This window comes from Uranotaenia lowii, chromosome 3 (assembly GCF_029784155.1).
Source record: "Uranotaenia lowii strain MFRU-FL chromosome 3, ASM2978415v1, whole genome shotgun sequence".
Taxonomy (NCBI): Eukaryota; Metazoa; Arthropoda; class Insecta; order Diptera; family Culicidae; genus Uranotaenia; species Uranotaenia lowii.
In genome coordinates, this window is record NC_073693.1 from 100,857,014 (window position 1) to 100,873,163 (window position 16,150).

At 34.9% G+C, this 16,150-nt stretch overlaps 1 non-coding gene across 1 annotated transcript; it reads right to left on the reverse strand.

Annotated features, from left to right (window-relative positions):
- Positions 1 to 5,642: 5,642 nt before the first annotated feature.
- On the reverse strand, positions 5,643 to 5,715 carry Trnav-uac (transfer RNA valine (anticodon UAC)). The gene has a single exon. It is a non-coding gene; the product is annotated as a tRNA-Val (tRNA).
- Positions 5,716 to 16,150: the final 10,435 nt, after the last annotated feature.

The window sequence follows — 16,150 nt, forward strand, 5'->3', positions numbered from 1 at the left end:
CGAATATACATCCAAAGAATGTTTGTTTTTGATTTGTTGATGAACAATATTGACTGTCCTCTACTGCTACAAAGCATCCACATTCATGCTCCAGCGAGACGTCTTCGTCAATAGAACTTTTTGTGGATTCCATCTAGTCGCACAGTTTTTGCCCAAAATAACCCTATGCATAATTGTTGTCGTGTTTTTAATGAAGTGTCTAACATTTTTAATTTTAATCAGTCCAAAGTCCAACTCATGTTTAGTTTAAGATATGTCTGTATGGTTTCTATCAAAGACATTAAATAAATAAAAATAAAAATGTCTCAAAATCCCATACAAACTTCAGCCTCGTTGAGCGACCCCTTCCAGTGATCCGATCTGGCCCAAATTTGGCATGAGATCTTTTACTAGGACTAGGATCAATTTCAGCCTGCAGCGCATAACATTTCACAGGTTTTGAATTTCCCATACAAATTTGGGGCAGTCTAATGTACATACAAGGTAGAGAACTTCCCAAATCGCGATGAGTGGCAACAATCGACGGCTAAAACTCGGGCACGGACTCTACGAGAAGATGTTGACAAAATATGGACGACGAAACGTATATAAAAGCCGATTTTAAGAAAATTCCGGGGTTGGAGTTTTTTACCGGCAAGAGCAAGTTCGATGTGCACGACAAATTGAAGAAGAAGAAATATCTCGTTTGGCAAGCCATCTGCTCTTGCGGACTGAGGTGGAGCCTTTCGTGACAAAGGGCACAGAAAATAACGAGATCTGCAAATCGCATTTTGCCGTTCTTGCAGCAGCACGACGAAACTCTGCTATTTTGGTCAGATTTGGCATCATGCCACTATTTTAAAAGTGTCCTGGAATTGTATGAGGCCAATTCTGTCCATTTTGTTCCAAAGGACGTGAACCCGCCAAACTCCCCGGAGTTGCGCCCGGTGGAGCAGTACTGGACAATAACGAAGCGGGAACTTCGGAAGAGCAAGAAAACAGTCAAAGACGAGAAGGACATGTTAAGAAAATAGAAAAAAAAACTGAGAAACTGGTATCGAATGACACTGTAAATAGGATTGTTCGATCTCCAGAAAAAAAAACTCCAAGGTCGATTCAGATGGAGAGTCCTGGGATCGATCCGTCTAAAAAATCAGAGCTTGAAGATCGATCTTCGATTAATCGATCTTTTCCATTAGTAAAAAGAGGGAACTGCTACATATGGAAAGAAAATTTTAATAGCGCTTCAATGTAAGGTACACCGGAGTGAGTGGAGACTCGGGGTAAGTGGTGACGATGGCTATTCAAACAATAGTGTGTACTATTTTTTCAAACTTTTAATGCAGAATGTTAAATTTACTTGTAAATTATCCATGAACTGTAAAAAAAGACACGTTTACGTCTATAACGGATGCTTACAGCCTTACAGCGTCGTTTTGTTTACTTTCGACTTTTTACTTCGATGTCGAATTGAAGTGCATAATTTTCATTTGCAATTTTCTCGTAAACAAGCTTGCTCTTGACGACAAATTCTGCGTTGGAACAATCCTTATAATAATAAGTTTGGAAAAGAAATGGCGGTTTTAAATGAAGAAAAAGAGATTTTTTGCAAAACACTAAAATTTTTGTCTTCAAACTCTAAGTGGGACAGCTTTATTCAGACTTGATGTTTACTCATTTTTCAATTTTATTTCCGTCATCCAATACAATTTAGCATTTAGCATTTCGATGATGAAAAGTTGGGAAAATTACTTGTTTGTTCTGGAATAAGTATATAATTTCGACAAAATCGGTTCTAGTGTGTTGCAACATAAATTACCCACAATAATCATTAAAAGATGCCTTAGCACCATGCCCTTTTTTAATTTTGGACTGTTCAAGAAACGTATTCGACCAAAAAAACATAAGTTTGTTATAAATTTCTTGAGAGAGCAAAGGTAAAAACCTACCGTCCCCATTTCAACCATAAAGCCGGGTGAGTGAAGACACCAGCAGTCCCTAACAATTCTGATGATAACTTTTCTCATCTTGCGTCTATCAAGCTCATCTCTTCAGCATTTTTAAACAACATGTTCTGCATCACATTGAACGTAATTTCATCAAAATTGACCACTGCTGATTTTCTAATGATTAAAGTTATAGTTCAACGAAAAACCGTCTCATTGTGTACTTTACTCAATATATTGAACTCCACGGATAAAACTTCTACCAAAGCTAATCTAATCCTGAGTACCGATTCCGACAAAAAGCAAAACAGATTTCAATTCAAGACATTTAATCAGTACTCAAAATACTCGTTTCTAAATATCTCCAGATCAACGTGAAAAAAGATCGAAAGATCGATTCGAAAATAAACCGATTCAATACATTTTTTCTAGGTCGAAGAATAGATCTAAAAAACAAAAATTTGAAGATCGACCAACCCTATTTTGTAGACAGCATGAGCAAAACGTGGTTGATTTTTTTTCGAGTCAACTGCTAGTTTTGTCTTTTTCAAATGTTACGCAAGATATCTGATCGCTTAAAAATACTGAAAAATAATCATTCAAATTTCAAACAATCCAGAATTTTAAAGAAAACTTTAGAAGAGGCACTTACCTGTAGAAGTAATTTACATATTTATCGAAGTACCTCTATACATTCAAATCTTGGATTCAAGCCGCCGGAAGTTATTGGGAGTATCGAGAAACTTACCTGAAATGAGAAAGGAATCAAATTAATTAGAATTACAAATTACAGTCATCTAGAAAAATAAATTTACAAATTGTTTCAAGATACCCTGAAGTAATAGACTCTATATAGAGATTTCAGATAAGTTTTATGTGCTAAGAGCTTTACCGGAGCTGCCAGTTCAGCATGAGTTTCATTGCCTTTTTAGTTAAAATCCTTCATGTCTTTTCATTCGACCGTTTTTCTTTATCTACTGAAGCGTTTTAAACATTAACTACACTAGTCTACAGCATTTTTGAACTAAGTAACCTGAAGATAACTTTTTAATGTGAAAACGAGCGCTGATTACAAAAATGAAATCCAAAAAAATCTCAGTAGAACAGTTTTTGAGTTATGCTCCAAATATGAGCTTTAGAAAAAATAAAAAATAGTACTTGTACTTATATTTAAATATCTCGGACTGCATAACATTAATTTTCAATCTATTATTTTCATATTAAAGGTAAACAAATTTGCGATCGATCATCTGAACTTAAGTTTTGCGTATGATGGACAGTATTGTTGATATTAGTGAAATTGTGATAGAAAAATAATGAAAAATGTCCTTTTTTAGAGAATATTTTGTTTTATCGGCAGTTTTAGGCTCGATGGTAACATTTAAAAAATCTGATTTACTGTGGATCTTAGGATCTTAATTTTCAATCCAAAACAAAGATTTCAGGAAGCTTTTTTTCAAAATCGGTTGAAAATTGAAGAAGTGATGGTTATTTTATTGAAACAGTAATATTTGCATTCAATTGAATAATTTAACGACCGCAGTGTATCAATCTTAATGTAGGAAGAATTAAACATGATAAATCTCACTCGCTCGAAGCTAAATGAGATTGATAACTGACCAGAAGGTCGAATGCCAAATTTCAGTAACATCTGACCATGGGGAGGGGTTTCTTGAATTTCTTGGCTAAGGAATCTCTGGTAAAAGCAAAGCTGTCCCTAATTTAGTTGCACTACCAAAAAAACACTGTAAAAAATCCCAATGAGTTTTTTTTTTGAAAATTCGAACAAAAGTGATTTGAAGTTTACTGTTTACATTGTTATTTCGCATCACTCCTTCTTTCACTGCAGGAACACGACCTTGGTCTTCAAGATGCTTAGTTTCTCCTGTTTTTTCGCCATTCTTAGACGTTTTATACTTGAAACGTAGATAAAAGTTTATTTAAGCTTAAAACAGAAGTCATAAACCTGTTTATAGGTTACCACGGTTACCGTGTTAAATTATTATTCAAAACGGCTCATACTTTTAGACACGGAGAGATGATAAAAATGGTAACAATGGAACACATTGCTCCAGAGTACCCCAAACCAATTAGACGAGGGATCAATCATCGGCTCGTCGAAAGAAGGCCGGATTTCATAACTCGATGCTCGTTAACACCCATATAGCTCGATATGTGTATGCCTACATCGAACATCAATGTTTTAATCCAAGTTTGGAAGAAAAACTGCTCCCAATATGGTCATGAAAAACTATCCGCCCTTGTTGCACTTTTTTTTTGTTACGGCGAACAAATGTATTTAAACAGGAAAGGTATTGGTATCAGATCTTCAGAGAAAAATTTGGAGCACACATGGGTGTAAGAAAGTTTAATGTAAAATAGATTTTCATTCAAATTTCAGAAATTTCAGTGTTCAGAATTTTGAAAATAATGTAACTATTTTTTAAGATCCTCCATGATGTAACCAGAAATAGAAAAATCATCGTTAATTTACGAATAAAGTTTGAAACTAACATTGTTAAGGAAGCAGTTAAAATGACTAAAAATCAATCATTTCGTTGTTTACTATCAAACCGAATTTTCTTTTGAATTTTGGTACAGTTAAGGGGGGGGGTAGGGTCTAAAGGGTATAAAAAAAACACCATTTTCACGATTTTTTTCTAGAGCTATCGTTTAAACAAATGTATTCAAATTTTTTGCATTATACAAAGCATTGTTTAAAGAACATTTAGTAATTTTTTCGTAGAAAAATATTGAAAAATGAGCCGGTGACGGAGCATTTTCGAGGATGCCTTTTAGAAAACAAGATTTGCGGTGGACACTGTATCTCAGCACAGAATCATCTGAAGTCAAAAAATCAGAGCAAAATATTTTTAATAGATGTTTTTCTGGACCCCAACGTTTTTATTTAACTTAAAAATATTTTTATGAAATTTTTGTGGCTGTTTGAAGTGAAAACTACGATTTTTCACCTAAAAATCCGCCATTTTTCACCTGTAAAATCTCCCCAAAGTAAAAAAATCGAAAAAGAAAAACGTTGGGGTCTGGTATTTTATATGTAGAAAACATGTTCCAAATTTGAAAAGAATCGGATAAGTAGTTTTCAAATGACGATGTCCACGGACTTCAAAAATGTGCTTTCGAGAAAAACGCGTTTGAAGTTTCTGCTCTTGCTTTCTTGCAGTATTAGATAGGAGGAGATAAAGGCCTATAACTTCTACAGTTTTGCTTCAATTGACTTGAAAATTTGACACAACATTCTTGAAATGTTTTCCAATAAGGAAATAAAAAAATAAAAAAATCGATTTTTTGAAAGTGTTAGACCCTACCCCCCCCCTTAAAGCAGTTCCATTTTTTGCATTCGAAATGCTTACATGGTGTATCAATCTCACTGTGTGACTAAAGGCCTTAAAAGCCGAATGTGTGAACACCAAGGGTAGTGAAAAATAATATTGATTGCCTTGTAGGAGCATTTTAATTTGTTCATATCAATTATTGAGTTAACAGTCTCATGATGTTGGGTGATTTATTTGAACGGCGCGGCTCGAAGTGATGAGAAAATAATATCTGCTCAACTGAAATTCTGAGCATAACATAACACTGACGAAATTTAGCCCGTTTCTTCTCTTGACGGCTTTGTGCTTTGGATCAAAATATCAAACTTCAGAAATGCTCAAAAGTTCAAACACAAGAAAGATTAAAAAATCAAAAAAGATTTGGTTCCATCCAGGATCGAACTGGAGACCTTCTGCGTGTAAAGCAGACGTGATAACCGCTACACTATGGAACCACCTGTGCGCGGAGGTCGGCTAGAGTGAAACACACCCCATGTAGTTGCTTTGAGAAAAAAAAAACAAGTCTTAGCGAATATTAACCGTATAAGTGCAATAACTGTGGTAGATCTTTAGTTGAGTAAAAAGTGCACACACACGAGTGCTCAGGCACTATATCTACCTTAATTAACTAAGCTTATTGACTACCATTCATGGGAGGAATTATAAATGAAAGAATAAAAGGATGGGGAAAAGTTTATCTAACTTCTGTCTCCAGATCTCCAAGCGTACATTATTTCGTAAGTGGGTATTTAAACACTCAATACCTATGTTTTCTTAAGTCAATGTTTTCATTACCAATCTGTTTTGATTTTTGGCAGGCGTACTCCTACTGAGAGATAGGTTTAATTCATTATCTCTCCGGGTCCTCATCAGGTGTGAGATCATGAACTGCGTCAGATTGGGTCCAAATCTCAACAGTTTTGGGGCAATCCTTATACTGGTGCTAAAACAAAAGTTGAGTTGAAACTGGTATAAAGGATCACGGATGCGGTTGCTTTGGTCGGAAGTTGGGTCTAAACCGGTTGTTTGGACCACGGATACAGGTGCTCTAAAACGGTTACTACGACATCGAACATATTGTTTGGTCTTGTGAGGACCAGCTTATCGCCAGAAAAGATTTAATTGATTACCTTTGGGCCCGAGGGAAACTATCTGTCGTTCCAATGGGGAATGTGTTGGCTGCAGAAGACCTAGACTTCTTTTTTCTACCCTCACTATGTTAGTGTAAAGTAATAAATTGTAAATACAATACCGAGAGTTTGGCTCCTTAAAATCAGCGTTTCAAATAAACAAATTATTATATTTATGATACAAACACAGCCAGATCTTGTTAGCATACCGGTGAGTAGTAAAAGTACATTTACTACTCATCTTAACCCTTTATTTAATGATTTTTTTCATTTTTTCTTAAAAATCATTTTTTACTGTTGCAAATGATGAGTACATCAAGAAAAAAAAATTAATTAAACTACGATTTTTCACTTTTTCCATACATTATTTGTTGCAAATTTATTTCTTTATGACACGGAGGGTTAACTTGGCTGTGGGCCCACTGTGCAGTATTGGACGCAGAGACAACTGGAACATAGGGAGGAAAAAACGTGGACAAAAGTACATTTTACGTTTTCATAGTTAAAAAATGTTGTAAATATTCACGATGAAAGCACATTTGCTAAAATTTACTGTGCTCCTTGATGTTGGCCCTTGTTAATTCGTCCTTCTGTGAGTGGAAATGAGGTTTTTTTTACTGGAATTTTAATTATAAACAGATCTAAACACGCAAAATCATTTAGAAATTATTTTTTAGGATTTTTTACGTAAACTAAAATATTGTTGCATAATATGGATTTTGCGTGAATCTTGTAGTAACCACAGTGTTTCAAGTGCGCCCTGGTAGTAACTACTTTACTTTCTCATAATTGCCTCACGAATTTTACGTGAAATCTAAGTTAGTGCTCTAAATCGGTTTAGAGTATTTTTTTTAACTCAAATTCTTATAAGGAAAGATTAGTTACCTGACTTTGTTCGTTATGGGAGAAATGTTTGAGGAAGTTTTGTTTAGTTTTCGCTAGAATTACACCGAAAACTACGATTTCTGTCAGTGGCCTCAGGATTATTTGGAAGGTGAATTGTGACAATATTCGGGACTCGTGGCCGTTGATTTGAACAGTGAAATTAAAATTTTTAAAGAAAGAATTTTTTTTCAAGTCACGGAACATCCCTTTGCGTTAGGTTTTTTTTAGGTTTCCGGACATCCTAACGCAGTGGTTTTCAAAGTGGTCCCTACCGCCCCCTTGGGGGCGTTGAGAGCTTCCAAGGGGGCGGTGAGCTCAATGTTGGAATTTGGGGGGCGTTGGAAGGGCTCAGGGGGCGGTGAGGTTGTAATTCATATTTTCACAAATCACGAGAACACATAGATTTGAAAAACAATGAGCAAGTTTGACGCAAAAAATGAAATTACGTTAGAACACTAGACATCAGGTTGAAGACTAAAATATTTGTAAGATCACAGAGCAGCAAACCAATTTTTGTTCCAGTTTCTCAATAATTATTTTTAAATGTAACTAAAACATTTTTTTAAATTGTCACTGATTTTGTATACGCTCTACATGTTTATAATGTTTTGTAAGATTATTTTGGGTTTAACTAAAACGAGAATAATTTTAGATGAAAATGCTTGATAATTTTTAAATTGTATTGTCTCAGAAAATCTGCTAAACAGAAAATACCTTCGAAAAAATTTGTATAAAAAGGGGTCATCTGTGATTAAATGTGATTTTCTTGAAAGAATATATGTAAGAATAGTTATAGATAAGAGAATTTTTATTTTATGTTCTTATTTGTTCATCTCAATTTCAACCAATGTAAAAATCAATTGTGCTATTTGCCATGGATAAACTTTTAATCTATTCGGTTATCACTAACTTTACCTGGATTCAGTTATTAGAATCTAATTTAAACTTTAAAACCCGTGAATGCTGCATAACTTAGAACAGGACTCAAATTCAGATATCAAGAAGTAATACTATTCTTACCTTATTTTACGGGCCTGACAGTATTTAATTTGTATTCAATAATGCAATTTAGTCTTCAAAACTAATGTAAATTAATCGTGAATAGAAAATTGTGTTAAGCAAAATTAAAGATGTATGATTTGATATTAAAACAAACTAATTAATCAGTTTAAGTAAGTGTCCTGGAAATTTTACAAAGAATTAATTGTTTACTGAGGGTTGAAGCATTATGAGGCCCTTGGGGCCAAAAAGGTATAAGTTCATAAAAGCTAATTTCGAGAAAACATGCTTTCAAGTTGTTATGTTTGGTCATTTTCCATATATTTTTCAAAAATTACGCATTTTTCTTTCGAACAAAATATTATGTAAATAAAATTCTAAACATCTGAAAAATCATGAAATATATTTCGAAATATAAAGAATCGTTTGACATTATTCAATCAAAATCGATTATTTTTAAACTTATAACACCTTATAATGTCCCCTTCCCCTTTGGCTCTAAGGGCCTCATATAGATTTTATTTGATTTGAAATTTATTTATTTGGAAGAGTGCCGTGCTCTATCCCGATTAGGCATCAAGGTTGCCAAAAAAAAAATCTGTGTTTTCGAGGAAAAAAAATCTGAGTTTCTGTGATTTTAACCAAAAATTCTGAGATGGTTTTCTGTGATACTTTTTCATTAAATTTCATTGAAAATGGCCATGATGGCCAAAAAATCATTATTTTGAAAATCCATTTAAAATTCAAAAACTTTGTGAAATCTGTGAATTTTTCAATATTCTGTGTTCTGTGACACAGATTCTGTGATGAAAATTTGTTCAAAATTCTGTGAAATTACAGATTTTTCAGTGATTTCGGTAGCTTTGTTAGGCACCCACATATAAATTTTAATGAGTTTTAAGTTAAGCCTTCCAACAACATCAAGCCAAAAGCTAATGGTTTTTCAACGATCCAGATTTTCTTTTTTTTTCAATAGATTTTCTGAAAATTTGCTCATGGGGGCGTTGACCTCGAAAATATTACAAAAGGGGGCGGTGAGTGAAAAAAGTTTGAAAACCACTGTCCTAACGAATTAAATTAATGCGTGTGCCCTCCAGGGACTATAAAATAACGAATTCTCGACTAATCCGGGACAGGTAACTTATTTACTTTTCAGAAAATTCATTTTTATTTATTAAACTTTTTTTACATTTCCACAGGGTAACCTAATCGCACCAGGCCCGGAATATGAATGTTGCAGTTTTTTTTTGTGATAAAGGGTGTCCACGATGAAATTGCCATACACAAAATTGATTCGCAAAATTCGAGTTTTCAACCGATTGCCATCAAATTTTCAGGGATTGAAAAATAACTATTAAACTTAATTTTACAATTTACTCGTATTTAATTCACAGTCCATACGCAAATGCCCGCACCTTGGCCTTAACCCCGGCCATTAGATTCTGCACAACCTGTGAATCAATCGTTTTTTGCATGTAAACCCATACTTTCTTCAGTTCCTCGACTGTCTTCACTACCTTAGGTCGTTTAAGAAGGTGCTGCTTCATAATCGCCTAGTGCTTCTCGATGGGGCGGAGCTCCGGAGTGTTGGGAGGGTTGAACATTTTTCGGCACGAAATTGACCTTATTGTTTGCATACCACTTCAGCACGTCCTTAGAGTAGTGGAATGAGGCCAAATCCAGCCAGAAGATTGTTGGGACGTTGTGGGCCTTCAGGAGAAGAAGCAGCTTATGAGGGCACTCTTTCATGTACACCTGTCCTTTCATCGTGTCCTGGGTCACGAAAGGTGCGCTTCGCTTCCCGCACGTGCAGATAGCTTGCCAAACCAGGAATTTATTCGCAAATAAGGACATCTTCTGAGTGCGGACATGCTCAGGAACGCTGAACTTATCCTTGGCCATGAAAAACAGGTTGCCGGGGATCTGTTTTAAGTCGGCCTTTACATATGTTTCGTCGTCCGTCAACTTTCGTCAGCATGTTGAGGTAAAATTTCCTGGCACGAGTTTCGGCGGACTCGTTCTGCTTCTCGTCGCGATTAGGGGCCTTTTGTACCTTGAACATTCGAAAACCAGCCTTAGTTTTGGCCTTCTGGACAAATCTTCGGTTTAGGTGCAGCTTTTTAGCCACATCCCAAACAAAAGCGTTCGGGTTTCGGTTGAAGGCCCCAACTACGCGGTTGTGATTTTTGGTGTCGTACGGAATACTTTTTCCTTCACTTCTGGGCTTCCGATCGGTGGTCAATCGTTCCTCGAACCGCTTAATCACCGCATAAATGAATGCGCAAGATTTTATCACGCTCGAGCTGTTCTTTCGACTCCATTTCCGCGAGTTTTAAAACTTGCAGGATGTAAACAATGCACTTTGAACTATGTCCACCCAAATTTTCATTTAATTCTACCCAACGGTTTAAAAGTTATAGCAATTTCATCACTTTCACCAATCTTTTATTATCACATCATGTTGAACTCACTTAAAAATCACGTAGAGTAAAGTGGGGCAAGAGTACGCACTTAGTTGTGTACTTATTGTATCTCTTCAAAGAAAAAAGTATTGATCATAGTAATTAAACCAAGTTAAAGTAAGGCTCTTTACCTTGATTGTATGACGCAAAAAGTTTTGATAACGTTTGTAAATATTGATAAAAAATCATATTTTTCAAAAACTACCAAAACGTACACTTACCCCACCAGTGGGGCAAGAGTACGCATGAGGTGGGGCAAGAGTACGCATTAGGTTGGCCCAAGAGTACGCATAAAATAAGCTCATTGTATACCATTCTGGTCCGGTGTAAATGAGGTTTTGAATCATTATAATCGTTTATTAACCAAAACAAAACCTTTATTTCATAAACAATAGTTCAAATAAAACAGTGAATTGATATTCCATGGGTTAAAAACTTAAATCATAAGGATTCTCTTATAAAATCAAATCGAACAAAGGTAAAAGAGCTTTGGGCAGGCTTTGCCTTTCGTGGTCTCTTTGCTTTTTTTGGAGCCTCAGAGCCTTTAGGAGGCTTTTCCTTCATTGTCGTCTTGGTTCCTTTTGCAGTGTCTGTCTCAGTTGCAAGTTTGCGTTTCGCCGGCGGATTTCGCTTGACGAGAGTGCTCGTGATGATTTCAGACTTTTGGCCTTTTTTTTTTTAAATATGTCTTTATTTGTACCAATTCATCATTACATTTATATTACATTATTACATTAAATTAGGTGTTCAGTTCAATGATGAACTGTCCAGAGCCCTATAGTTTATTAATCACTATAATTTATTTATTTGCATTAATTTTGCTGAGTGCAATCAAGTATTTTTATGTAGGAGAACATCCTGTAATGTCAAAAAATATTTTAAACTTACTACTAAAAACTAAAACTATCCTAAATTAAAACTAATTATAGAGAGAACGAATCTCTGCGATGGAAGACTGCATCGATTTGCCTCTGAAGTTGGAGATGATTTTGTTGGCCATCTCTTCGATCGATTCAATGCCTGCAATCCGATGAAGATCTTCGGTTTTTTTTTTTTTTTTTTTTAATATATCTTTATTAGTACCAATTCATCATTACATTTATATTACATTAATACATTAAATTAGGTGTTCAGTTCAATAATGAACTTTCAGAGCCCTATAGTTTAATATTCACTAAAATTTATTTATTCGAATTAAATTTGCTGAGCACAATCAAGCATTTTTATAAAGGAGAACATCCTGTAGTGAAAAAAAAAATATTTTAAACTAAAAACTAAAGCTATCCTAAAATTAAACTAATTGTAGAGAGAGCGAATCTCTGCGATGGAAGACTGCATCGATTTGTCTCTGAAGTTGGAGATGATTTTGTTGGCCATCTCTTCGATAGATTCAATGCCTGCAATCCGATGAAGATCTTCGGTGCTGTGCCAAGGTGGAAGCCGCAAAATCATTTTCAGAACCTTGTTCTGAATCCTCTGGATGGCTTTCTTCCTCGTCGCGCAGCAGCTAGACCAAATCGGAACTGCATACATTATCGCTGGTCGGAAGACTTGCTTGTAAATAAGCATCTTATTCTTCAGGCAAAGTCGGGATTTCCTGTTGATGAGAGAATAAAGAGATTTAGTGTATTTATTACATTTAGATTGAATATCTTCAATGTGATTCTTAAAAGAAAGATTCCGATCAAGTGTGAGTCCCAAGTACTTCACGTGATCAGTCCATTCTAAAGAAACCCCATTAAAAGTTATGGAATGATTTTCATTAGGTTTTAAAAAATTTGCTCTTGGCTTATGGGGAAATAAAATAAGTTGAGTTTTGGAAGCGTTAGGAGAAATTTTCCACATTTTCAAGTAATTCAAAAAGGAATTTAAATTTTGTTGCAATCTACTGCGTACCACCCGTAAATTTCGACCTTTGGCTGAAAGCAAAGTATCGTCAGCAAATAATCTTCTACCTTTTCCTTCTGGGACATCAGGAAGATCAGAAGTAAAAATATTGTATAAAATAGGCCCAAGTATACTACCCTGAGGGACACCAGCTCTAATGGGTATCCTTTCAGAGCATGAATTTTGATAGCTTACTTGCAAAGTTCGGCTAGTCAAATAATTTTGAATAATTTTGGTGAGATATACAGGAAAATCAAATCGAGCTAATTTAGCTACTAAACCTTTGTGCCAAACACTGTCAAAAGCTTTTTCAATATCAAGAAGAGCAACACCAGTTGAATAACCCTCAGATTTGCTAGCGTTAATCATATTAGTTACACTCAAAAGTTGATGTGTAGTAGAATGTCCATGACGAAAACCAAATTGTTCATCAGGGAAAATAGAATTCTGATTAATGTGAATCATCATTCTATTCAAAATAACTCTCTCAAATAGTTTACTTAAAGAAGGGAGTAAACTAATTGGTCGATAACTTGAAGGCTCTGAAGCACTTTTTCCAGGTTTCAAAATTGGAGTTACTTTGGCATTTTTCCATTTATTGGGAAAATAAGCCAAGTGAAAACATTTATTGAAGATTTTAACTAAAAAATTTAAAGTGCTTTCAGGCAACTTTTTAATAAGAATATAGAAAATCCCATCTTCCCCCGGGGCTTTCATATTTTTAAATTTTTTGAAAATCAATTTAAGTTCATCAATATTTGTCTCACAAGAACTTTCAAACACAATTTGCTTAGAAAGAATATCATCAAATTCTAGGGAAATTTGAGCATCAATTGGACTTACAACGTTTAAATTAAAATCATGAGCAGACTCAAATTGTTGGGCTAATTTTTGAGCTTTTTCTGAATTAGTTAAAAGAAGTTTATCCCCATCTTTCAAAGTAGGAATTGGCTTCTGGGGCTTTTTTAGAATTTTAGTTGATTTCCAAAATGGCTTTGAGTAGGGTTTTATGTCCTCTACTGCTTTAGCAAAATTTTCATTACGAATGAAATTTAAACGACGTTTGATCTCTTTTTGAAGGTCGCAATAAATTAATTTCAAATAAGGATCCCTAGTTCGTTGAAATTGGCGTCGACGAATGTTTTTCAGTCGTATCAAAAACTGAAGATCATCATCAATTAAAGGTTGATTAAATTTATGTTTAACTTTAGGTATTGAAGCGGCTCTAGCAATGACTATTGAAGTTGTCAAATTTTCTACAGCCAAATCAATATCTTCTATTGAATTCAATGGAACGTTTACATCTAAATTACGTTCAATAAAATTCATATATCGCTCCCAGTTAGCCTTTTGAAAATTAAAAGTTGATTTTAAAGGGTTTTCAATGGGACTTTGGGATAAAGAAAATGTTACTGGAAGGTGGTCTGAATCGAGGTCCGCATGAGTAACTAATTCACTACAATGCTCGCCTAAATCCGTTAGAACCAAATCAATTGTGGAAGGATTTCTAATCGAAGAGAAACAAGTATGCCCATTAGGATATTCAACAGTATAATATCCAGCAGAGCAATCATTAAATAAAATATTCCCATTAGAATTTGATGAAATATTATTCCAAGATCGGTGTTTTGCATTAAAGTCACCAATAATAAAAAATTTAGATTTATTTCTGGTGAGTTTTTGTAAATCTCCCTTCAACAAATTTTTCTGTTCACCGCTACATTGAAAAGGCAAATATGCGGCAACAATTATAATTTTCCCCATAGAAGTTTCTAATTCAATTCCAATTGTTTCTAAGACTTTTGTATTGAAAGAAGGAAGAAGTCTAAATTTGAGACGACTATTGATGACAATAGCTACACCCCCACCTTGTCGATCAAGTCGATCATTTCGTAAAATTTTAAAGAAAGCATTGCTTTTCAAGTTATTGTCTGGCTTTAAAAAAGTTTCAGTGATGGCAGCAATATGTATGTTTTGAGTTTTCAAAAATAAAAAGAACTCGTCTTGGTTAGCCAGCAAAGATCTAGCGTTCCAATTCATAATATTTAAACATCTATTTGGATCCATGAGGGAATCGTAAAGTCATAATAATTTTGTTAGCATAATTAAAAGAAGTTTGGAAAGCTTCAAACATTGAATTTGCTTTCAACATAAGTTGCATCATTTCCATTAAATTTTGATGCAAAAATTTTAATTTTTCCTCAGTAATCTCACCCAAATCAACAAAATTGTTAGAATCAGAAGAGGAAGGAGAAGAAAAAGTATTTGAATTTCGGGGATTTTCCCAAGCCTTCGCATGAACGTTGAGACTTGGTTTTTTCCCATTTTTATTAGTTAAACCTGAAGAGGGAAACCCATTTTCAACCACCTCTGAGAACGATAAACAACGAGTCTGTGGCGCAGAATCAGCCCAGGTAACATTAAAATCACTTCGGGTATTACCCAGCCGTGATTCCAATGTAGGCCGAGGCTGACTGCGAACAGGCAGGTTGTTTGCCGGTCTGACGTGTGTAGACGAAAAAGAGGAAGGAGGAGAAGAAACTTTTCTGGAAACTTTGGGGTTTTTCCTAGAAGCAACAATTTTTGCCCTAACGGGACAATCTAGAGAATTCGAGGAATGATTACCTGCGCAATTCGCACACTTAAAAAATTCTGTTTTTGGCTTATCACCACCAAAAAGGCATTTAGATTTTTCATGATCGAATGAGCCGCAAAACATGCATCTGGCATTCATTCTACAATTTTTAGTGCCATGACAAAAAGCTTGACAACGACGACATTGCGTAATATTTTGTAAAAAATTGGTATGGGATTTACGAAAAGGTTCAAATTTTACTCGACAATGAAACATTAGACGAGCCTTTTCCAAAATTTTCAAATTATTAACCTGATCCTTTTTAAAATGGATCAAATAAAGTTCAGGAGCAAAACCAACACTACTGGTATTATTCGTGTTGGTTCTTTTCCTCATTTGAATTACTTGAATTGGAGAAAAACCTAACAAAGAATTTAATTCATTTGTGATCTCATCCGGTGTCTGATCGCCGGTGAGACCACGAAGTACAACTTTAAAAGGACGATCACCTCTAGTGTCGTACGTAAAAAATTGGTGTTTTTTATTATTCAAATAATTTAAAATTTTTTGAAAATCATTAAAAGATTCCGCCAATATACGAGCAGTTCCCCTTCGACCGATCTGAAAAGAAATCTTCACATCCTTGACGGAAGTGACGATTTCTTTTCGAAAGGCATTGAAGTCAGGAATCGTGACCGTTATTGGTGGAATCTTTTCGTTTTTAAGAGTATAAGAAGAAGAAGGTTTCTTAGTACTCTTATCAGAATTAAATATGAATATTTCCTCATCACCGATGTTATGAAGGACATCGAATGAATTGGAAATTTCAACTTTTTTGGCAGATGGCCCTGGATTAGGTTCAGCAATCCTTTTTCTTCCGGCCCTTGAGCCGGCCGAAGACTTCCCCATGCTGGAAAGAAAAGAGAAAATATGAATAAAAGAAAATGAAAAT